This window comes from Hemicordylus capensis, chromosome 4 (assembly GCF_027244095.1).
Source record: "Hemicordylus capensis ecotype Gifberg chromosome 4, rHemCap1.1.pri, whole genome shotgun sequence".
NCBI classification, from domain to species: Eukaryota; Metazoa; Chordata; class Lepidosauria; order Squamata; family Cordylidae; genus Hemicordylus; species Hemicordylus capensis.
This window is the reverse complement of record NC_069660.1, coordinates 201,053,243-201,074,022: the sequence shown is the minus strand read 5'-3', so window position 1 is coordinate 201,074,022 and position 20,780 is coordinate 201,053,243. Positions and strand designations below refer to the sequence as shown.

Genomic DNA, 20,780 nt, shown 5'->3' with positions numbered 1-20,780 from the left:
TCCTCTGATTGGCTGATACTGCTGAGGGTGGAGAAACTATGAGGATGTAAAAGAATGACATGACATAAATTTGGCGGGTTTTATCAGTACAGTAGCTAAATGTTTCTTTAAACGTGTGAAGAAACTTGGGGCTACTGCCCCAAAATGCAGCCCCATGTCAACTTCTCCCATTCCCACTTGATAACAGGTAGCACAATGGATATAATACTGAATTTTGGTCCTAGATTATGTGGCAACACTCTGGGATAGGGGTGTGCAATTCGGGTTTTCGGTGATTCGGTTCAGGACCCGAACCAAATCACCCCCGATCTGTTCTGTGCCCGAATCTGGGCCACCCGAATCACCCCTGATTCAGTTCGGATTCGGATTAAATCCGAATCTGAATCCGAATCGATTCGGGAAGGAAAATTGGGTCCCAGGGGCAAAATAGTGGGGTGGGGTGGTAGTGCCCAATGGTTGGAGGCTACCACCCAAATTTCAGGGGAATTGGGCAAAGGGCTTATTTTGGGGGAATTTTTGAAATTTTAGTGTCTTTGGGGCAGTTCGGGGGCATAGAGTGGGATCTGGGCAAAAAGAGTGGGGTGGGGTGGTAGTGCCTAATAGGTGAAGGCTACCACCCCAATTTCAGAGTGATTGGGCAGAGGGCTGATTTTTGGGGAATTGTTGAAGTTTACGCATCTGTAAGGTTTCCCCCCATAGAGAAGCATTGAGGTGTCAGCAAATGGATAGCTTCACGCGGGGGGCAAAGGGGTGGCCTAGAGCAGTGTGGGGTTGGTAATAGTGCCAGGTAGGGTCAAGGAAGCTACCTGAATTTTTTCAAAGGATTTGGGCAGAGGGCTGATTTTGGGGAAATTGTTAAAGGCAATAAATACGCGTAAACTTTAACAATTCCCCCAAAATCAGCCCTCTGCCCAAATCCTTTGAAAAAATTCAGCTAGCTTCCTTGACCCTACCTGGCACTACCACCAACCCCACACTGCTCTAGGCCACCCCTTTGCCCCCCGCGTGAAGCTATCCATTTGCTGACACCTCAATGCTTCTCTATGGGGGAAAACCTTACAGACACGTAAACTTCAACAATTCCCCCAAAATAAGCCCTTTGCCCAATTCCCCTGAAATTTGGGTGGTAGCCTCCAACCATTAGGCACTACCACCCCACCCCACTATTTTGCCCCTGTGACCCAAAATTCGGGCTGACATCACTTCAGACCTTTTTGCATTCAAATCAATGGATGCAAAAAGGCGGGAAATTCAAAGAGATGTCATCCTGAATCACCCAAATTTTTCGGGCCCGAAATTTGGGTGATTCGGCTCGGCCCCGAAAAATATCGGGGGACACTGGGGGTGATTCAGTTCGGACCCGAATCACCCGAAATTGCTTGTTTCGGGCACAGATCGTTCTGTGCCCGAAATTTTTTGCACATCCCTACTCTGGGGCTATTCTCACGATCAGGAAAAATCGGGCTAGGAAAGCCTAGCCTGATTTTTCCTGATCGTAAGAACCACCGGGCTCGGCTGCGAGCCCAGTGGTTCTCCAGAGGGTCACCCTCTGAAGTGCCCCTGCCCTAAAACCAAGTTTGCGGAGCGAACGCTCTGCTAACCTGGTTTTAATTATTGTGAGTAGCCACGGCGGAGCTCCGCGCCACGCCTACTCATGAGGAGACCCCTGGAGGAGAGGCAAAAAGCCACCTCCCGGCTCCGGGGTTCTCACCAGCATGCCCTGCGCACTTGCGCAGGGCATGCTGGAGCCTGTGGGGCTGATCAGCCCCCGCTCCCCCCAGTTCCATCACGGAGCCGGCAATCGTGTAGGCGGCCGATCCGGACGCCCAGGGCTCCCTCTCCACTCGTGAGTGGGGAGAGCGGGCTTAGCCCGCTGTCCCCGCTCACCCTGCAAAACCGGGTCTCACGGATCGTGAGACCTGGCTCTCTAAATCAGGGCTGCTCAAATTTGGCCCTCTTGCCGATGCCCTTATTCCCTGGCTATTGGTCACTGGGGCTGGAAATTATGGGAGTGATCATGCAAAAACAACTGGAGGGCCAAAGTTGAACAACTCTGCTCTAAATGAATAGACAAAACTGCTGTGTAGCCCAGTACTGTCTGCTCTAGCTAACTGCAGTTCTGCAGGACTCAAGCAGAGAGGCCTTTCCCATCACTCGCTACCCAATACTTTTTTAAATGGAGACATTCTGCATGCAAAACCTGTGCTCTATCATTGAGCTAAAGCCCCTTTAAGTCAGTAACTGTCACATTTCTCAGATGCAGAATCTGCCCTTAGCTTCTCTCCACAAATCAAACCCACTTTTAGCACAGGGTGTTTTGGTTTGGTTCGGTTTTTACCATGTATTTATTTCTCTTCCCCTCTCTCCTTCTTTTAGCTTTTAAAAACTCTCCTTCTTTTAGCTTTTTAAAAACTACGCTAATGTTTCTGGTGCAACCCATTTTAGGTCAGAGAGCACAACCCAGCTTAAGGTCACAACTCACCAGCTGAAGATCAATGCTCTCCTAGTTCTTTCATGGGCTAAGCATTGCTTGGGTGTACTTGCCTGCTGCGGACCTACGTGTGTGAGGTCACTAAAAAGAGGCCTGCTGCATTAGATGCATCCTCTACTGAGGTTTTTGATAACAGTTGGAGAGTTTGCTGCAGTGCAATAAATCTTAACATTTGCTGAAGAAAGAACTGTTTTGGAAGCTTACAGTGGAATGTGCCTTTTCAAGTGCCTAGATCTGGCTCAGAGCCAGCCATGATGACAGCACATGGACTGAAATTTTTTCAGGTGTTGCATACTGGTTTATTTTAGAATAAGAATGGAAGCATTTTTGGCTGGCATTTCAAAGGGGATTGTTGTGCCTTCCCAGAGGTTTCAGATCCATTACTTGCCATATTATGTTATTTTAGCAAAACCTTTCCTAATTCAGAGTCTACATTTCTAAACTGGAAGATGCTGGGGCTGACACTCAAGTAAAAAGCACATCTTTTAATCTGAAAGCCTTTCTTACCCAGCTTCACACAGGGATGGCTGGAGCTCTTCACTGGATAAGGAAGTCACCCTGAATATGCATAAGTTCACTCTTTTTAAAAGCCACAGGGCTTAGCCCTGACATTAAAATAAGTAAGTAAAGTTGTGCCAGTGTCAGCTCCTGGCGCCCACAGAGCCCTGTGGTTTTTCTTTGGAAGAATATAGGAGGCATTTTCCAAGCCATCTCCCGCACAGTATGAGATGATGCCTTTCAGCATCTTCCTATATCGCTGCTGCCTGAACATACCAGCGTGGGGATTCGAACCAGCAACCTCTTGCTCCCTAGGTAAGTTACTTCCCCACTGTGCCATTAGGTAGCTCCGACTAGGTTGTCACAAATAGTAAGACACCAAGATCATGCAGCGGTTCATCACTCCAATGCTGCAAACAATTATTAGCCTTGATAAAGCCACAGCATATGTGCACAGAAGAATCCCCTGCACCTAATTCCTAATGTATATCCCCGTTAAGATCTGGGACCCCACCTGAGAGCATGTTGACAAGCCCATCCCCTCAGCCCCCAAACCTGGAATTGGCCCTGGCTGTACAATCATATCACAAAGCATCCTTGATCATTTGCTTCACTTCTTTATTAGCTGCTATGATTATGCTTCACTTAAGAGACTGCAGGGAGCGAGAGAAGGTGACTCATGTATTCTCTTTCAACTAATTGTATTTCATGTTGCTAGATAAAAGATTGAAATTATTTCAGCTTGGAATATATATTAACCTCAGATTCACTATTGTTACCCACTACATTTGATTCAATTGAGGAATGCAGTGGGAGGCAGATTTTGCTGAGAATGAATGGAGCAAGAATTAAGAATTTCTGACAGCAACAGCTAATAGGCTTCTAAATTTAACAAGTGCAAGTGCAAGAAAGTTGAAAAATAGAATTTAAACACAATGGCTCCCAACCCAAACTTCCCCTGCTCCGCACAAACTGGGTCTACTCTGTTTGCTTCAGGTCAATAAGTGTCCTGCACTTTCAGCAGGACTGTAAATAGGGTATCCCTCAATACTGACATTATCAGGGAAGCCCTTGCTTATTGTGGTATAGGGGTTAGACTCCTAACCAGGGTTCCTCCAGATGTTGCTGAACTACAACTCCCAGCATCATCAAATACAAATCATTATGGCTGGGGATGCTGGGAGTTGTAGTTTTTGCTGATTGTGTAAATCACCGGCCTCGCAGGCAAGCCCAGTGGCTTACAAGCAGGTCACCCGCTTCTGTAGCCCTCCTCTTAACCCGGGTTTGCGGAGTGAGCACTCCGCAAACCCGGACTATCTGATCGTGACTAGTTGCGGTGTGGCTCCACACCGCGGCTACTCACGAGTAGACCCCCGGAGGGGAGGTGAAAAGCCACCTCCCTGCTCTGGGGGTCTCCCCAGTATGCCCTGCGTGCTTGCACAGGGCATGCTGGAGCTTCCGGGGGCCACGTGGCCCCCGAGCTCCCCAGCCCCCACAGGCTCCGTGACGGAGCTGGCAATCGTGTGGGCGGCCGATCTGGCCGCCCAGGGCTCCCTCTCCGCTCACGCTTCTAAACCAGGTCTCACTGATCGTGAGACCCAGCTCACTTTCTCTGAGTTGTTGTGAGTATAAAGGGGACTATCCCATGTTCCTTGCCCTGAATTCTTTGAAAGATGGGTGAAATACAAATGTGAGTATTACATCTCTGCCTGTGTGTAGAGCTTCTAGATCAGGATCAGGATCAGTGTAAACAACTCAGAAAAGGAAATGCTTGTTCTCACCGAAGCCTTTAGAATTTTTTAAAATAGCAATAGCAATAGCACTTACATTTATATACCGCTCTATGGCTAGAAGCTCTCTAAGCGGTTTACAATGATTTAGCATATTGCCCCCAACATTTCTGGGTACTCATTTTACCGACCTCGGAAGGATGGAAGGCTGAGTCAACCTTGAGCCCCTGGTCAGGATCGAACTTGTAACCTTCTGGTTACAGGGCGGCAGTTTTACCACAGCAGTTTTAAATGTTGATGCTAATTTGGAAAGAGGATCTTATTACACACACCAAAGCAGCATAAAGGGAACTGAAGTAGGGGACACTTTTATACAACTTCTACCAGTCATAGGTAGGAGGAGTAAACATGCCATGACCCCTGAGTGCTTTTTGCCCAGTTACCCCCTGCTAACTGAGCAAAAAGGCACCTTTTTAACATAGTGATTCTCTTTATTTAGCAGGGGGAGAGCAATTGGCCCTATCCACCCCAGCACAGTACCCCCAGTGACTGTTATTGGTGTCTGTCATGTTTCTTTTTAGATTGTGAGCCCTTTATGAATACAACGAAAATTTATATACTGCTTTTCAAAAAAAAAATTCCCAAAGCTGACATTGGAGACAGGGATCCATCTTATTTACTTATTTCTCTATGTAAACCGCTTTGGAAACTTTTTTTGAAAAGCGGTATATAAATATTTGTTGTTGATGTTGTTGGAGCATTCAGGCACCATGGCTGAAAAAGGGTGCTCCATTCAATGGCTGTTGATTGCATGCCTTGGAATGGTACATGAGCATTTAAGCACCACAGACAGCAAGCAAAGTTAAAAAATTCAGGAGTCGGATCCTTAGCTGTGCATACACCTAAATGGCAACAATGGAGGAGAGTAACACTTGCAAAGTTATTTGTTACCTTGCACTGCTTCCCCAGGTGTGTATGCACTTGGCATATTGCAACTTGTTGGCAGAAACAGTGGGTGGTAAAACAAAAGGAGCCAGACAAGTGCTGAGCGGGATCACAATCTGCAGCAGTATGTGCAATAGTATGTTACATTTTACACCTGCAAAATGTAAGTATGGATGGGAAAACATAGAAAAATAGCACAAGGGACAACAGCAAACAGAGGTAGGTGTGTACACCCCTCGTTCTCTTCCGATAGGATAAAGTGTGAGAGTTCACGCATCCTCTCACAAGAAACTTCTCTGTCTTCTCAAAGGTGGCACAGTTCAGCTGTATGCAAGAATGGCTTTGATTGCTGTATAACATGGCAGGGATGGGCAGTTCAACCAATTCATGCTTTCTGATCTCCACAGTCCTTTATTATGTTCAAAGCTGAACTTCTGAATCTTTTCTTACAGTCAGATATGCAAGCTCATGATGCTGGAACAGCTTGCTCATTTAACCAATGGAAAAATATGAACATTCCACTTTGGACATCACAAAGGAGTGCAGAGAAAATATGGGAAATTACGACTATGACAAATATTTATATTCTGCTCTTCAACCAAAGCTCTCAAAGCGGTTTACATAGAAAAATAATAATACATTAAAAAGATGGTCACCTGTCCCGAAAGCTCTCACGATCTAAAAAGAGACATAAGGCAGATACCAGCAACTGCAACTGGAGGTTAGGGATGTGCATGAACTGGCAGACAGGTGGTTTGGCAGTGATGGGGTTTACCTTTAAGGAGGAGGGAGAGTGCTCTTACCCCCCCCCCCCATATTTCCCCACCAGTGCTGTGCCCAAAATTGCAAATTTTTGGTACCCAAAACTGCGTACCCTCTTGCAGCCATGTTCAGCATCAGACTGGAAGTGGCCGATGTGCATGCACGCATGCACACATGCATACTGCGCACACGCATGCGCACCAGCCACTTCCGGTCTGATGCTGACCGAGGGGGCAAAAGGGTACGATGCCACCTAGACCAACGATTTTTGGCACAGCGCTGGTGGAGAAAACATGGCAGGAGGGTAAGAGCACCCTCCCTCCTGCTTAAAGGTAACCTCCCACTGCTGAACCAGACAGACCGCATGACCAGTCCAGAAGTCCAGAAAAGGGCCTCTGAACCGGTTTGTGCACATCCCTACAGGAGGGATGCTATGCTGGAGTTGGATAGGGCCAGTTGCTCTCCCCCTGTTAAATAGAAGAGAATCACCACTTTAAAAGGTGTCTCTGCTCAGTTAGCAGGGTTTACTAACACAGTTACTAGCACTGATCAGTTACTAGCACTTACTGTTTCCACTGCATTATGCAGAATCTGAAAACCTCAATGCAACACAAACGAGCAGACAGCAAAGCACAGGTAAACATCTTATTAAAATATTTTGGCCAGTTTAACTAGCACTCCCATCACTCCTTACTCAATAGGATAGGGACCCTGGGGCTATTCTGATGATCGGCAAAAATTGGGCTAGGAGAGCCTAGCCCGATTTTTGCCGATCATAAGAACCACCGGACTCGCAGCCAAGCCCAGTGGTTCTAGAGCGGGTAACCTGCTCAAGAACCCCTGCCTTAAAACCAGATTTGCGGAGCGAGTGCTCCGCAAACCTGGTTTTAATAATCGTGGGTAGCCATGGCGCGGCTTCGCGCCGTGCCTACTCACGAGGAGACCCCTGGAGGGGAGGCAAAAAGCCACCTCTCGGCTCTGGGGGTCTCGCCAGCATGCCCTGTGCATTCGCGTAGGGCATGCTGGAGCTTGTGGGGGCCGATCGGCCCCTGCTCCCCCCAGCCCCCGCCAGCTCTGTCTCGGAGCTAGCAATCGTGTGGGCGGCCGATCTGGCCACCCAGGGCTTCCTCTTCACTCATGAGCGGGGAGAGTGGGCTTAGCCCGCTCTTCCCGCTCACTGCCACAAACTGGGTCTCACGGATCATGAGACCCGGTCCCCTTTCTTATTAACCCCATCTTGCCTCAATTTGCTGTTTCCTCTGTTCTTTCCTCAAGCTTCCTCCTTCACTTACTATTCTCTCAGGTTCCTCTTTCTCAGATCACTGTTTTACTTTCCACCTTTTCTTCAGTCATCTTGAGCTCCAAAGCCTCTAACTTCCTGGGACCTCTTCTCAGTCCTCAGCTTTCCCCATTAGCTTTGAAATCCCCATAAGTTTTTAATCCTAGTCAAAGTGGCACCATTCCTTTCTCTCACAGAAGGTGAACTGAAAATACTCAGTTTTGTTTCTTAGATAGTTGGAATGTTCATGAACATTCCATGCCATCTTTTGCCTATTCACACTTTTAGCAAACAATATGAGCACACCCATCACATACAGAGATGTTATCAAGCACATGCTCCTGTGCCCACCATGCATTCTGTTTATGCAGTTTGCTGAAGGTATAGCCAGGCCCTAAGATAATGATTTCAAGGGACTTTGTGTGATTTAGTTAAGAGTAAATGTTGCCTTCATTACCCTCAGTATACATCCTGCATTAAGATGCTGTAATATTTATTTTTTCCTCAGTACACATTTGATTAATCCGTTTTTAAAAGTCACTTAGTTGACTAACTACTGCTAATCTGTTGACAGTTAATGCATACACATGACATTCACCTACATATTGCCAGTGACAAACTCCTATTTAATCATGTACACTTGTGTTATTTCCCCCCATCCTGTTCCTTTATGTGTGGGTTTATTTGCTGGTGTATAATTCTACAATAATGAGCTTAAATATAATAATTTGTCTGCCATCTGTAGCTGATAAAATTGAACAGAATGATTGGCTTATTCAAAATACCTGCTTTCAGTGTGATGTTAAAACCAGGTTTCCTCACCTCAGTTAAATAGAAGCAGGATGGGAGCTCCTGAGGAATGGCTAGCATGGCCCAGCAGGCAGAGAGCTGGGTTTGAATCAGCAGACAGTGAGGCTAGTCACACACACGGAGGAAACCAGGCTAAGGGAGCCCAGCCCAGTTTCCCCTGCGCGTATGAACCACTGGGAGCCATGCAGCTCCCGGCAGCTAGACCACCTAATTGCCCCCCCCCATTAAATGAGGTTAGTGGAGCGAGCACTCCACTTACCCCATTTTTCGGATCGTGAGTTGCCTCGGCGTGGCTCCACACTGTGGTGCCTCACGCGGAGACCCCTGACCAGGAGGCTACAGCAGGCCTCCCGCTGTCAGGGGGCTCCCAAGACTGCCCTGCACATTTACACAGGGTATTCTGGGGTTTCCGGGTGCTGGGAGGCCCCCGATCCCCACTGCCCCTACTGGCTCTGTGACGGAGCCGGTAGTCATGTGGCTGCCCAAGGAGGGCTGAATGCTTGTGTGCAGGGAGAGTGAGTCAAGCCCATTCTTCCTACCAAACCCCATCCGGCTCTCCACATTGCTTGTTAACGGGGGCGGGGGGGGACCATAAAAAGAAGAAGAAAATTCCCTGTCCCCAAAGGCTCACAATCTAAAAAAGAAATACAAGGTAGATACCAGCAACAGCTACTGGTGGAATACCTAGCTAAGATGATGGTTAGGCATTTCAAAGGTTTAAAATGGAGCATTGTGATATTGATGGCTCTTTGCCATGCTAACAAAGAGGATCCTCCATGTTCACAAGCAGTCTGAATACCAGTGATGCAGCTGCAAATTCAGAAGTGCAGGCACTTTCCATGACAGCTCCCATGGCCATGCCCACCCCAACAGTCAGAGAAGCCGAAAGCACCAGTGCTCTGTCCCTGCATGTGTCCCTCTCCACTATAACCCTGCTAAATACCATAAACAGATGACAAACAACAGAGTGGAGGAGGGGTGCAATCACCTTTCTGTCTTGCTTGCATCTGCCTATTTGGCTGTGAAAGAGAATGCTGGACTAGATGGCCTGATCCAGTACAGCATTGTGTTACACACCCACACTCACCACTCCAAATGAAGCTTTGGCCTATGATTCTCATAACAGAGCAATAATTTTGATTTGAGCATTCTAGATTTTATTGTTATTGTTATTGTTATTTTTACATTTATATCCTGCTCTTCCTCCAAGGAGCCCAGAGCGGTGTACTACATACTTAAGTTTCTCTTTCACAACAACCCTGTGAAGTAGGTTAGGCTGAGAGAGAAGTGACTGGCCCAGAGTCACCCAGCTAGTATCATGGCTGAATGGGGATTTGAACTCGGGTCTCCCCGGTCCTAGTCCAGCACTCTAACCACGACACCATGCTGGCTCTCTTATGTCTTAGTGTATCACACCATTCCACACCTATCCATGCCCCTTGAATTGCAGCAGCATTTCACTGACCCCCTGCTAGTCTAGTCTCTGAAATCCAAAGAAAGAAGCCAAGGATAAGACCTGAAAGTGAAAAGTCCTGGATGTTCCGTCAACACAAAAACATACCCTCTTCGGAGGCTCTGAGCCACTTGCTTTTTGTCCTTCTCTTACTACCTAAAGCACAGCTTTGTGTGCTTTGTGACTAGAGATTACACATCGAGAGCTATTGAGTCTGCCATGGCTCTCTACAGTGTACAATTAGAATAAAGCTGCCTGTTTCACTCACATAATTCTGTAACAGTAAAGGAGAGAGAATCATTCAATTGTGTAGTCAATAGCTCTGAAATTCACTCATCTTCCTACTCAATGTACTCACATAAGACCAAACTGATTCTGTAGCAGTATAGAGGCTGACACAAGGAGGCTGTTCTCACACACAGGCAAAACTGAGCTAAGAAAGACAAGCCCATGTATGAGAACTCTGCCCGCGTATGAGAACCCCTGGGATCAGCCCCAATCTCGGCAGCGCCTCAATGGCAAACCCACCAAGCCTGCCACCCTCCTAACTGAGGTTAAGAGAACAAGTGCTCTCTTAACCCCATTTTTGAAATCATCAGCTTGCAGCCAGGGCTGGCAGACTACGGGGCTCCCAGCTGGCTTTGGGGAGGGGGATCCACATAATGTACCACGCACTCATGCGGTGCATTATTCATTTTCAATTTGTGACTCCTGGGGAAGTGGACAAACTGATTCGGACTGTGCATCCTACAACCTATTATCCTGACCCTTGCCCAACTTGGCTTATCTCATCTGGTAACCATATTATCAGAGAGGATCTGGTAAATATTAGGGGTGTGCATGGTCCGGTGGGCCCCCGGTCTGCCACGGGGGGGACTGTTTCTTTAAGCGGGGGTGGTGGTGGTAGTACTTACCCACCCGCCGCCGCTCTTCCCCCTCCGGCGCTCGTCCTTTGTAAAATCTTCTTGGGGAGGCAGAGTTCCTCCCTGCCGCCCCTGCCCCCATCGTTGTTTGTAAAGGCTTTAACGAGACGAGTGCTAGCGGCGCGCATGTGCCCTCCTCGGCACGCGCGCTTGTCTCTGACGCTGCCACACGTGCACCGCATACGTCACGGCGCACGCACGGCAGCATCAGAGATGAGCATGCACGCCGAGGAGGGCGCATGCGCGCCGCTAGCACTCGCCTCGTTAAAGCCTTTACAAACAATGACGGGGGCAGGGGCGGCAGGGAGGAACTCTGCCGCCCCAAGAAGATTTTACAAAGGACGAGCGCCGGAGGGGGAAGAGCGGCGGGGGGGGGGTAAGTACTACCACCACCCCTGCTTAAAGAAACAGTCCCCCCCCGTGCCGGACCGCCGGACCGGTTCGGCGGTCTTTTCTATTGTGCCGGACCAAAACCGTGCACATTCCTAGTAAATATTATAAAAGCTTCTCTGAGGGCGGGCAGGATGCTTTCTTGTCTTAATAAGGCTATTATTAGACCACTTTTGAAGAAACCTGCATTGGATCCCTCAGAGTTAGCTAATTATAGACCTGTTTCTAATTTCCATGGCTGGACAAGGAGATTGAGTGGGTGGTAGCCTCTCAGCTCCAGGCAGTTTTGGATGGTGCAGATTATCTAGATCAGGGTTTCTTAACCTTGGGCCCCCAGATGGTTTTGGACTACAACTCCCATCATCCTCTGCCACAAAGGCCATATATGGGGATGATGGGAGTTCTAGTCCAGCAACATCTGGCAGCCCAAGGTTAAGAAACCCTGATCCAGATCCATTTCAAACTGGCTTTTGTGTAGGCTATGGGGTGTAGACTGCCTTAGTCGGCCTGATGGATGATCTCCAACTGGCTATCGACAGAGGGAGTGTGACTCTGCTGATCCCTTTGGATCTGTCTGCAGCTTTCGATACCAGTGACCATGGTATCCTTCTGGACCTCCTGAGGGAGGTGGTATTCGATGGCATTGATTTACAGTGGTTCTGTTCCTACCTCTCCAGTAGATTCCATATGGTGTCATTTGGAGACTGTTCTACAAAGTGAGAACTGAAGTGTGGAGTTCCACAAGGCTCCATACTGCCTCCAATGCTCTTTAACATCTACATGAAAACACTGGGAGAGATCATCAGGAGGTTTGGTAAAGGGTGGTGTAAATATGCTGATGACAACCAGATCTATTCTCCATGTCTCCAATGTATGCTGATGACAACCAATGTATGCTGATGACAACCAGATCTATTTCTCCATGTCTCCAATGTATGTCCATCAGGAAATGGCATATATTCCCTAAATGCCTGCCTGGAAGCAGTAATGGGCTGGATGAGGAATAACAAACTGAAGATGAATCCAAATAAGATGGAGGTAGTGACTATGGGAGGTCAGGATCCAAGAGATTATTTAGGTCTGTTTGTTCTAGATGGGGTTACACTCTCCCTGAAAGATCAGGTGCATAGCTTGGGAGTGCTCCTGGACCGGAGTGCTCCTGGACCCCAAGAGCTTTGGTTTCTCAGGTTGAGGCAGTGGCCAGGAGCGCTTTTTATCAGCTTCGGCTGATATGTCAGCTATCTCAATTTTTAGAGGTAAGTGACCTTAAAACAGTGGTACATATGCTCCTAACCGCTAGCCTTGACTACTGTAGTGCACTCTATGTGGGGCTGCCTTTGTATGTAGTCCGGAAACTACACTTGGTACAGAATGAGGCAGCCAGATTGGTCTCTGGGACAACATGAAGGGACCACATAACACCAGTTTTAAAAGAACTGCACTGGCTGCCGATGTTTGTGGGTGAACTATAAAGTGCTGGTTATTATCTATCAAGTCCTTAGTGGCTTGGGTTCAGGGTATTGAAGAGAGCACTTCCTTTGTCATGAACCCTGCCACCTGTTACGATCTTCTGGAGAGGTCCGGTTATGGTTGCCACAAGCTCGTTTGGTGGAGACCCGGGTCCGGGCTTTATCTGTGGCTGCCTCCAGGGCTTTGGAATATGCTCCCTGATGAAAAAAGAGCATCTCCTTCTCTGTTTGTTTTCAGTAAGACCCTCAAGACTCACCTGTTCTCCCAGGCTTTTAATTAGAATTAATTTTAATAATTTGTTTTATTAACTATTTAATGCTATTGTTTTTATTGTGACTCGTATATTTTAATCTGTGTTGACTTTTAAATATGGTTTTAAATGTTGTACACTGCCTAGAGATGTCTATATCAGGCAGTATAAAAATATGAGAAATGAATAATAAATAAATAAATAATGAAGGTTCCAGGGGGGTGGGGCAACACCTCCCAGCACCCCAATTTCCACGCTGCCTGAGGATCTCTGCGCCCAGACTCTCAACGACGATCATCTGTGGGGGGGTAACTTTTTAAGGCTTCCTCCCTGCTGACCCTATAGCCCTTTCTCACCAATCCTGAGAAAGGGCTCGAGATGTTGCATAGATATATCTAAGATTTCTTTTCCTTTACCATTTTCTGTATCCACAGGTGTCTTCCTTGTACCTAGTGGCTAACATACAGCACAGGGTAACACAGGTGGTTCAACACTGCCCGGTTGCCCTGCGTGTGTCTAAAACACCATCTGAGATATTGTGGAACAAGGTTGTTCCACTCACTGTTCCCTCTAAGATGTGCGCAAGTGTGCTTGCTCACAAGTTTTCTGATGTCAGCTCAGTTAATTTTAGATCCTGCTCAAGTTGAATCAGGAAGGCACCATTGTGAATGCACTGCCTTGATACTGCCGCCCAGAACAAAACTTATTCCACACAGAGGTGAAAAAAATTAGAGGGATCACTGGTTCCACTCTGACTTGAAACTGTACAACTGCAATTTGGACACAACATTATTTACAATGGAGGCAGGATTTCACAACTGCGCTTGCACAATTTTATGCCAAAGCGGAACAGCCCTGTTCCACAACACAGTGTTTTAGATACACGCAGGGGCAGGGACATTGCTGAACTCCCGGCCTTACCCTACACTGTATGTCAACCACAAATTTTAAAAATTCATGCAAAACACCCAGCACAAAATTAACCTTCAAAACTGTCACTTCCAAACTGTACCTAACAGACTGGCTTGCAGTCTATAGTTGTATGCAAGCAATGCCGTCAACACAAACAAGGACTGTACAAGGAAGCATTGCTCATTCTGTTTCCCTTGCATTTATCATGGACTTTCTCCCTCTGATCAATGAGGAGCCAGAGGAACTCAAAACTTCCTCTGGCTCCTCATTGATCAGAGGGAGAAAGTCCATGATAAATGCAACTTTGTAGCACGTTATTGTTTTGCTATGAATTGGATCAATTAAACATGTTATAGACCTTACTACAGGCCTGCTCAACTTTGGCCTCCCAGGTGTTTTTGGACTACAATTCCCATAATCTACAGCCACAGTGGCCAATAGCAGGGATTGGCTATTGAAGGTAGGCCAACAGTTGTAGGAGGGCCAAAAGTTGTAGGCCAACATCTGCAGGAGGGCCAAAGTTGAGTGGCCCTGCCTTAACTGTTATACACAATAGGCCTTACTAAGACTATAGGCCTTACTGTTGTAGACTAGAACCAACAAGAACATAATACTGTATAGAACCAATACTGGTAGAACCAAGTATACATAATACTGTATACTAAAAAACAAATAAGTATTTCCAAAATGCTTTGAAAATCCTTATTCGTCATATATGGGTTTCATTATACATCCAAATTCAACCTTAGAGAACCTGAAAGAGGGTTAAATAAGCCAATTCTTATGAGCTTATAAAATGTTGGTATAAAACCAATAAGCATACAGCAAAATGGCAAACAGGCCTGTGGCTAAATGCACTCTGTGAACTGGATTGTCATCCCAATCACGACACACCACATTTGGTGTTACACCTCATGATGGCAGCTGAGGGGATACTTAACACGATGCTTATAATTTAATGGTTGTAGCAACATGTATGAATGAGCATTGATCAAAAACAACAGGCAGAACTTTCATATTGTCAGCTCAGTTAAGTGTAATTTAGGGCATGTGGGAAGCAGCCTTCAATTTGGGGTTCATTCTGCCAATCTGTCCAAGAGTGGGGACCAAGACAATTTTTTTTCTCTGACTCTACAATTCAATTATAGGCAAGCCTATTTACTTACTTACTTACTTATTTTCACACTATACGTGTGCAAATGAACCATTACAGATTTCACAGTTATTCAGGGAAGAGGCTGAAACTCCATGCTTTTAGACTCTTTCTTGCTGAATTTATGCTACCTTCAGGCTGCTAGAAACCCTACAGAGTTTCAATAAGAAAGCTACCAATGGCAATGCTGTTTGCTAGATTGTAATGCCGGGTGCATTCTGGCTTTTTGGTTGATGCAGGTGTTTGGGCAGAAAACCTAAAATTAAATCTTGCTGTGCCTTCCTTTTTGTTTTTTGTTTTTAACGTATTCCATGGAAACAAATGGAATGGTGGCTTTCAGCTGACTGCCTCTCAGGAAATGTGGCCTGTGACAGTAATCTCTGAAACATGCCCACAAGCAGAGCGCGCCTTTCCCTCTTCTGAAGTGCTCCAGCAGATTAAAAACAGTGGGACAGAGAGGGGAGAAGTTGCTGAGTACTTAATGGCACTAGAACTAGGAGATCACATGCAGTGATGAACATTGCTACAGTTCGCGACCTTGCCTGCCTCACACAGGGCTGATTATACCAAAGAATCAAGCAGATGTGAAGGGCAATTGAGTTGCATCTCTTCACAACTCCTCTTTGGTAAGTGGAGGATTATGATACTTTAGGAGGGGAAAAGCCAACATATATGTCTGTATGAAGTTGCAATAATGATAGATGGTTAAAAATTGTTATTATTCCAGCTCAGGAAAACATGACTGATGATTGCAGCTGGCTGCAACCTACACGAAATTAATTGGAGCAAAGGAGGCAGAAATAGTTAAGAGGGTTATTGTGGTGTGTTCTGGTGGGGGGGCATGCTCATGTTCTACTGATAATTTTCCTATTCAGCTATCAAAAACAGATTATTTTTAAGAAATCAAAAGTAAAAGGCAAAAAGGGCAGAATTATGCATCTTGGCAGAAAGAGTTACACTGCAGATGGCAAGGAAGTGTATTGCCAGTGTCAAGTCACAGAGAATGCACGGCATGGTTCTGCAGAAATAGCACCCTTCTGATGTTTTCCACTGAGCTTAATTGCACAACATGCAAGATTAAGAACATTAGAAGATCCCTGCTGGATCAGACTAAAGCCCTCTTCAAAAGTTCTAAAAAAAGAAGAAGAAAGAATGTTGTGCTCATGCACATACTGTAGTCCTGCCTTGCCACTGATGCACTGAGAAGCCCACTTTCACCTCTTCAAACAAATGCTGTAAACGTGGAGAGCGCTATGACGTGGGGCTTCTCAACATGTCAGCACTGGGGCAGGGCGTACCCCAGCACACACCCTGCACTGGAGCACACCCTATATGTAGGTACAGGATTCCTTTTTTTAGTCTGCTGTATCCGCATATAGGGTGTGCTCCAGCACAGGGTGTGTGCTGGGGAACATCCTGCCCCAGTGCTGACATGTTGAGAAGCCCCACACCATAGCGTTCTCCATGTTTACAGCATTTGTGTGAAGAGGTAAAATTGGGAAGCATGACACTTACCACTTCTGATCACTTGTTTCCGTGATCAGAAAGGAAACTAAACTTATGAGATCACCCGGCATTCTGTGAAGCTATTCTCAAGACCAGCAAAAACAGGGCTTGAGATCTGAAGGCGGGGTTAGCACTACCGTGTGGAACCTCAGCAAACTCTCAAACAGGGCTCTGTCAAAAGAGGGTCACCCAGTTCCCAGCCCCTCCTCTAAAACCAGGTTCAGCAAGCAGGGGAGGTTGCCTACCGCCTCCCAGTGCCCGCGTGGAGCCATGGGCTGTGGGACGCTGCTTGAGGCTCCCTCCCCCGGGATACCATAGAGCCTGGATAACAGAGTGGGCTGCAAAGCACAGCAGAAGTTTGCTTGGGGAAAGCCTGTCCAGCAAACAGCACTGAGCTTCTTTAAAGTGGCAGGCGCCTTGCAAATGAGCCCAAGGGAAAATATGAACATAGGAAGCTGCCTTCCACTGAGTCAGACCATTAGTCCATCCAGCTCAGTACTGTCCCAAGGCTCTCAGGCAGGATTCCCGCTCAGCCCGACCTGGAGATGCCAGGCAGGGAGCTCAACTCCTTCTTCCTATAGCAGCCCTATCCGCTAAGGGGAATAGTTGCACAGACACATGTCTTACTATTCATTCATTTTACATTTTACTAGCTGACCCTGCACAGAGCATCTATGTGGTCTGGCACTGAGCCTGTGGCATTGCACCCCCACAACGCTCTTGCTCGCTCTCGCCACCCCCCGCAATGCTCTTGCTCGCTCTCCCCCCCCGCTCGCCCCCCGCAAGACTCTCCCCACTCCCGCAAGCCTCTCGCTCACTCTCGCCAGCCCCGCTCGCCACCCGCAAGTCTCTCGCCACCCCCCACAATGCTCTTGCTCGCTCTCGCCAGCCCCGCTCACCCCCCACAAGGCTCTCGCCACTCCCGCAACCCTCTCACTCACTCTCGCCAGCCCCGCTCACCCCCCACAAGGCTCTCGCCACTCCCGCAATGCTCTCACTCACTCTCGCCCCCCGCAAGTCTCTCGCCACTCCCGCAAGCCTCTCGTTCACTCTCGCCCCCCACAAGTCTCTCGCCACTCCCGCAACCCTCTCGCCACCCCCGCTCACCCCCGCAAGTCTCTCGCCACTCCCGCAATGCTCTCACTCACTCCCGCCAGCCCCGCTCGCCACCCGCAAGTCTCTCGCCACTCCCGCAAGCCTCTCTCTCACTCTCACCCCCCGGAAGTCTCTCGCCACTCCCGCAACCCTCTCGCCACCCCCGCTCGCCACCCGCAAGTCTCTCGCCACTCCCGCAAGCCTCTCTCTCACTCTCACCCCCCGCAAGTCTCTCGCCACTCCCGCAACCCTCTCGCCAGCCCCGCTCGCCACCCGCAAGTCTCTCGCCACTCCCGCAAGCCTCTCTCTCACTCTCGCCCCCCGCAAGTCTCTCGCCACTCCCGCAAGCCTCTCGTTCACTCTCGCCCCCCACAAGTCTCTCGCCACTCCCGCAACCCTCTCGCCACCCCCGCTCGCCCCCCGCAAGTCTCTCGCCACTCCCGCAATGCTCTCACTCACTCTCGCCACCCCCGCTCACCCCCCCCCGCAAGTCTCCCCCACTCCCCCCCGCAAGTCTCATGCTCTGTCTCGCAGTCCTTGCTTCCCCTGCCACTGCCAGGGACTGTCGCCTGCTCGCCTGACAGCCTCCGAGCTCCCTGCCGCTTCATGGCGCAGCTTAGCGAACCGTCTGCCGCCCGCAGCCCTCAGAGCCAACTGTCCAGCTCCCGAAGCTGCCCCCAGTCTCCGAGCTCTCTGCTGCTTCACAGCGCCCCCGATCCAACTGTCAAACTGCTTTCCAGCCGCCCCACAGGGTGCATGGCCCGTCTAGAAGAATTAATAATATAGAATATCCCACTCTTCCTCCAAGGAGCCCAGAGCAGTGTACTACATACTCAAGTTCCTCCTCACAACAACCCTGTGAAGTAGGTCAGGATGAGAGTGAAGTGACTGGCCCAGAGTCACCCAGCAAGTCTCATGGCTGAATGGGGATTTTGGGGCTCCTTCCTGTCCCCTGCAAGTCACTGGACAAGAGCAGGAGTGTCCCTGCCCTTGCCTGCAGCTGCCCTTGCCTGCAGTGGTGTAGTGGTTAGGGTGCTGGACTAGGACTGGGGAGACCCGAGTTCAAATCCCCATTCGGCCATGAGACTTGCTGGGTGACTCTGGGCCAGTCACTTCTTTCTCAGCCTGACCGACTTCACAGGGTTGTTGTGAGGAGGAACTTGAGTGTGTAGTACACCGCTCTGGGCTCCGCCGGTTCCTAAACTGCACAGGTGATAGGGCTACTGCTCTCCCCATCCTGTCCTGGTGCCTGGGGGAGGGGAGTGCATGCTTGTCTACTATATGGTAAGAAGAAGCCTGCAGCAGGGCGGCAGCATCAAAGGAGAGAGCAGCTGCCATGGGGAGAACGGCTTCGATTAGCGGGGACCCACCGGTGTTCCCCTCCCAGAGGTAGCAGTAGCAGTGCACACAGCAAAGAGTGTTCCTTGACTGTGGGTGACATTTAGGCACAAAAGGCGCAGGAGCTCAAGGCAGCAGCCATGCAGATGTTTGGCTTCTGGCACTGCTGTCTGCACACGCTCTGAAACACTGTAATCCATGTGAATTTCTCCTTTGAGGAAAGATGCTGGGTCCAGCTTCTTGGAACATAGCCCCCCTTATTTGTGTTAGCCTGCCCAATGGGCACCTGTGCCTGAGAGGAGAGAGGAGATGAGGTGTATGGACAGTGAAACCTCGGGCCCTTTGGCAGGGGGATAGGCATGACCGCAGGGTGTTGCAGGATGGCATGACAAGGTGAGCTTTGTGGAGAGATAACGCTGCTTCTTCTCAAGGGAGGCGGTGCGGTCCCAGTGCAAGATCCCTGGGAAGAAAGAGAATCCCCACCCATAGATGGGTGGAGTGCAGAAGGATGGGTGGCAAGGGGCACCACTGATAGGGTGATGCGAGTGTGGAAGAACTGCTTGCTTACTTGCCTGCTCACTCACTTGCCCATCCGCTCATTTGCCTCCTCCCCGCCACTTGCATGCTTGCACGCCCCTCCCCACCCACTTGTTCACTCTCTTGCCCCCTCTCAGCCCTCTCCCCAAGGCCTCAGTGGCAACCCCCATATGTATGTGCTTGCATGTGTAGAGTGCGTGTGCCTGCTCTGGTGTGACATGAGTCCTGCACACCAAGAGGGATGGCGGGGCAGGGGGGGTGCTGGAGCCAGCTCCCGTTGGGGAGGGGGAGAGGGGAACAGGAGTGACTGTGACCGCTGGATTGACAAACTGTCCATGCAAGGGTCACGGAGGCAGATGGTCAGCCCAGCAGCCGCTCCCGCTCTGCCCGCCACTGCCCCGGCGGGAGGGGGGGGAGCGGTGCGCACATGGTGACTGGGATACTTGCAAAGTGTTTCGGCCTCATGGTGGCAATGGCAGCGGCGGCGGGGGGGCTCAGCAGCGGGCAGAACAGCTCCTACACCCACTCGCCTGGTAACATGAGTGGCCTCTGTGCACGTGCAGAGGACCCAAATGGGTTGCAGATTGACTTCCCTGTTATTTGGGAGGCTGCCAGGGAGTGGCAGTGGCAGATTGATGGGGAGGCAGAGTCACCACTTGGCTATGACGGCAGTGGGGGGGCAAGGGGGGTTCTTACCGTCTACACACACTATACAGTGGGATGGGGGGGTGGCACGGAGGCCACAGCTGCGGGGAGGGTGAGGGGGCGAGGCAAGTTCCCCCTTCTGCCTTCCCAAACCATCCTGTTGTACGGTGGGATGGGGCGATGGGGGCTACCACAGCAAGAATGAAGGGGGTGGTGGCACATGTGGCAAGGAGGGCAGGTGCACACTCCCCATTGCCTGCTTGTCTACCCGCCCACTGTGATCAGGGGGGCAACTGGACAGGTGTGGTAGGAGACATATCTCATCACCCTTGCCACCAGATTAGTGCCTGGACTAGTTGTGGGGCAACTGGCAGCTGCTCTCACCGGCATCTGGCAACTGCTCCAGGGGGCATCTGCTGTGTCCCTCCTGGATTTGGGGTGTGTGTTGGGGTTTGTGTGTGTTCATGTTGGCTTTTCCTCTGCTGGTAGCAGCAGCGGCAGCAGCAGAGGCTCTCTTCTCTCTCCTGCCTTGTTGTGAGCAGGGTGTTTTGGGCATGGGGATGGAGTTCAATGCCTTTGACAGTGCTGCAGTT

The 20,780-nt window shown here is 49.3% G+C and overlaps 1 protein-coding gene across 5 annotated transcripts in view; it reads right to left on the bottom strand.

Moving 5' to 3' along the window:
• The window catches only part of LOC128324989 (cadherin-6), a 278,253-nt gene that overhangs the window by 173,092 nt on the left and 84,381 nt on the right, over nucleotides 1–20,780 (bottom strand). The gene's annotated exons all lie outside the window — the stretch shown is intronic.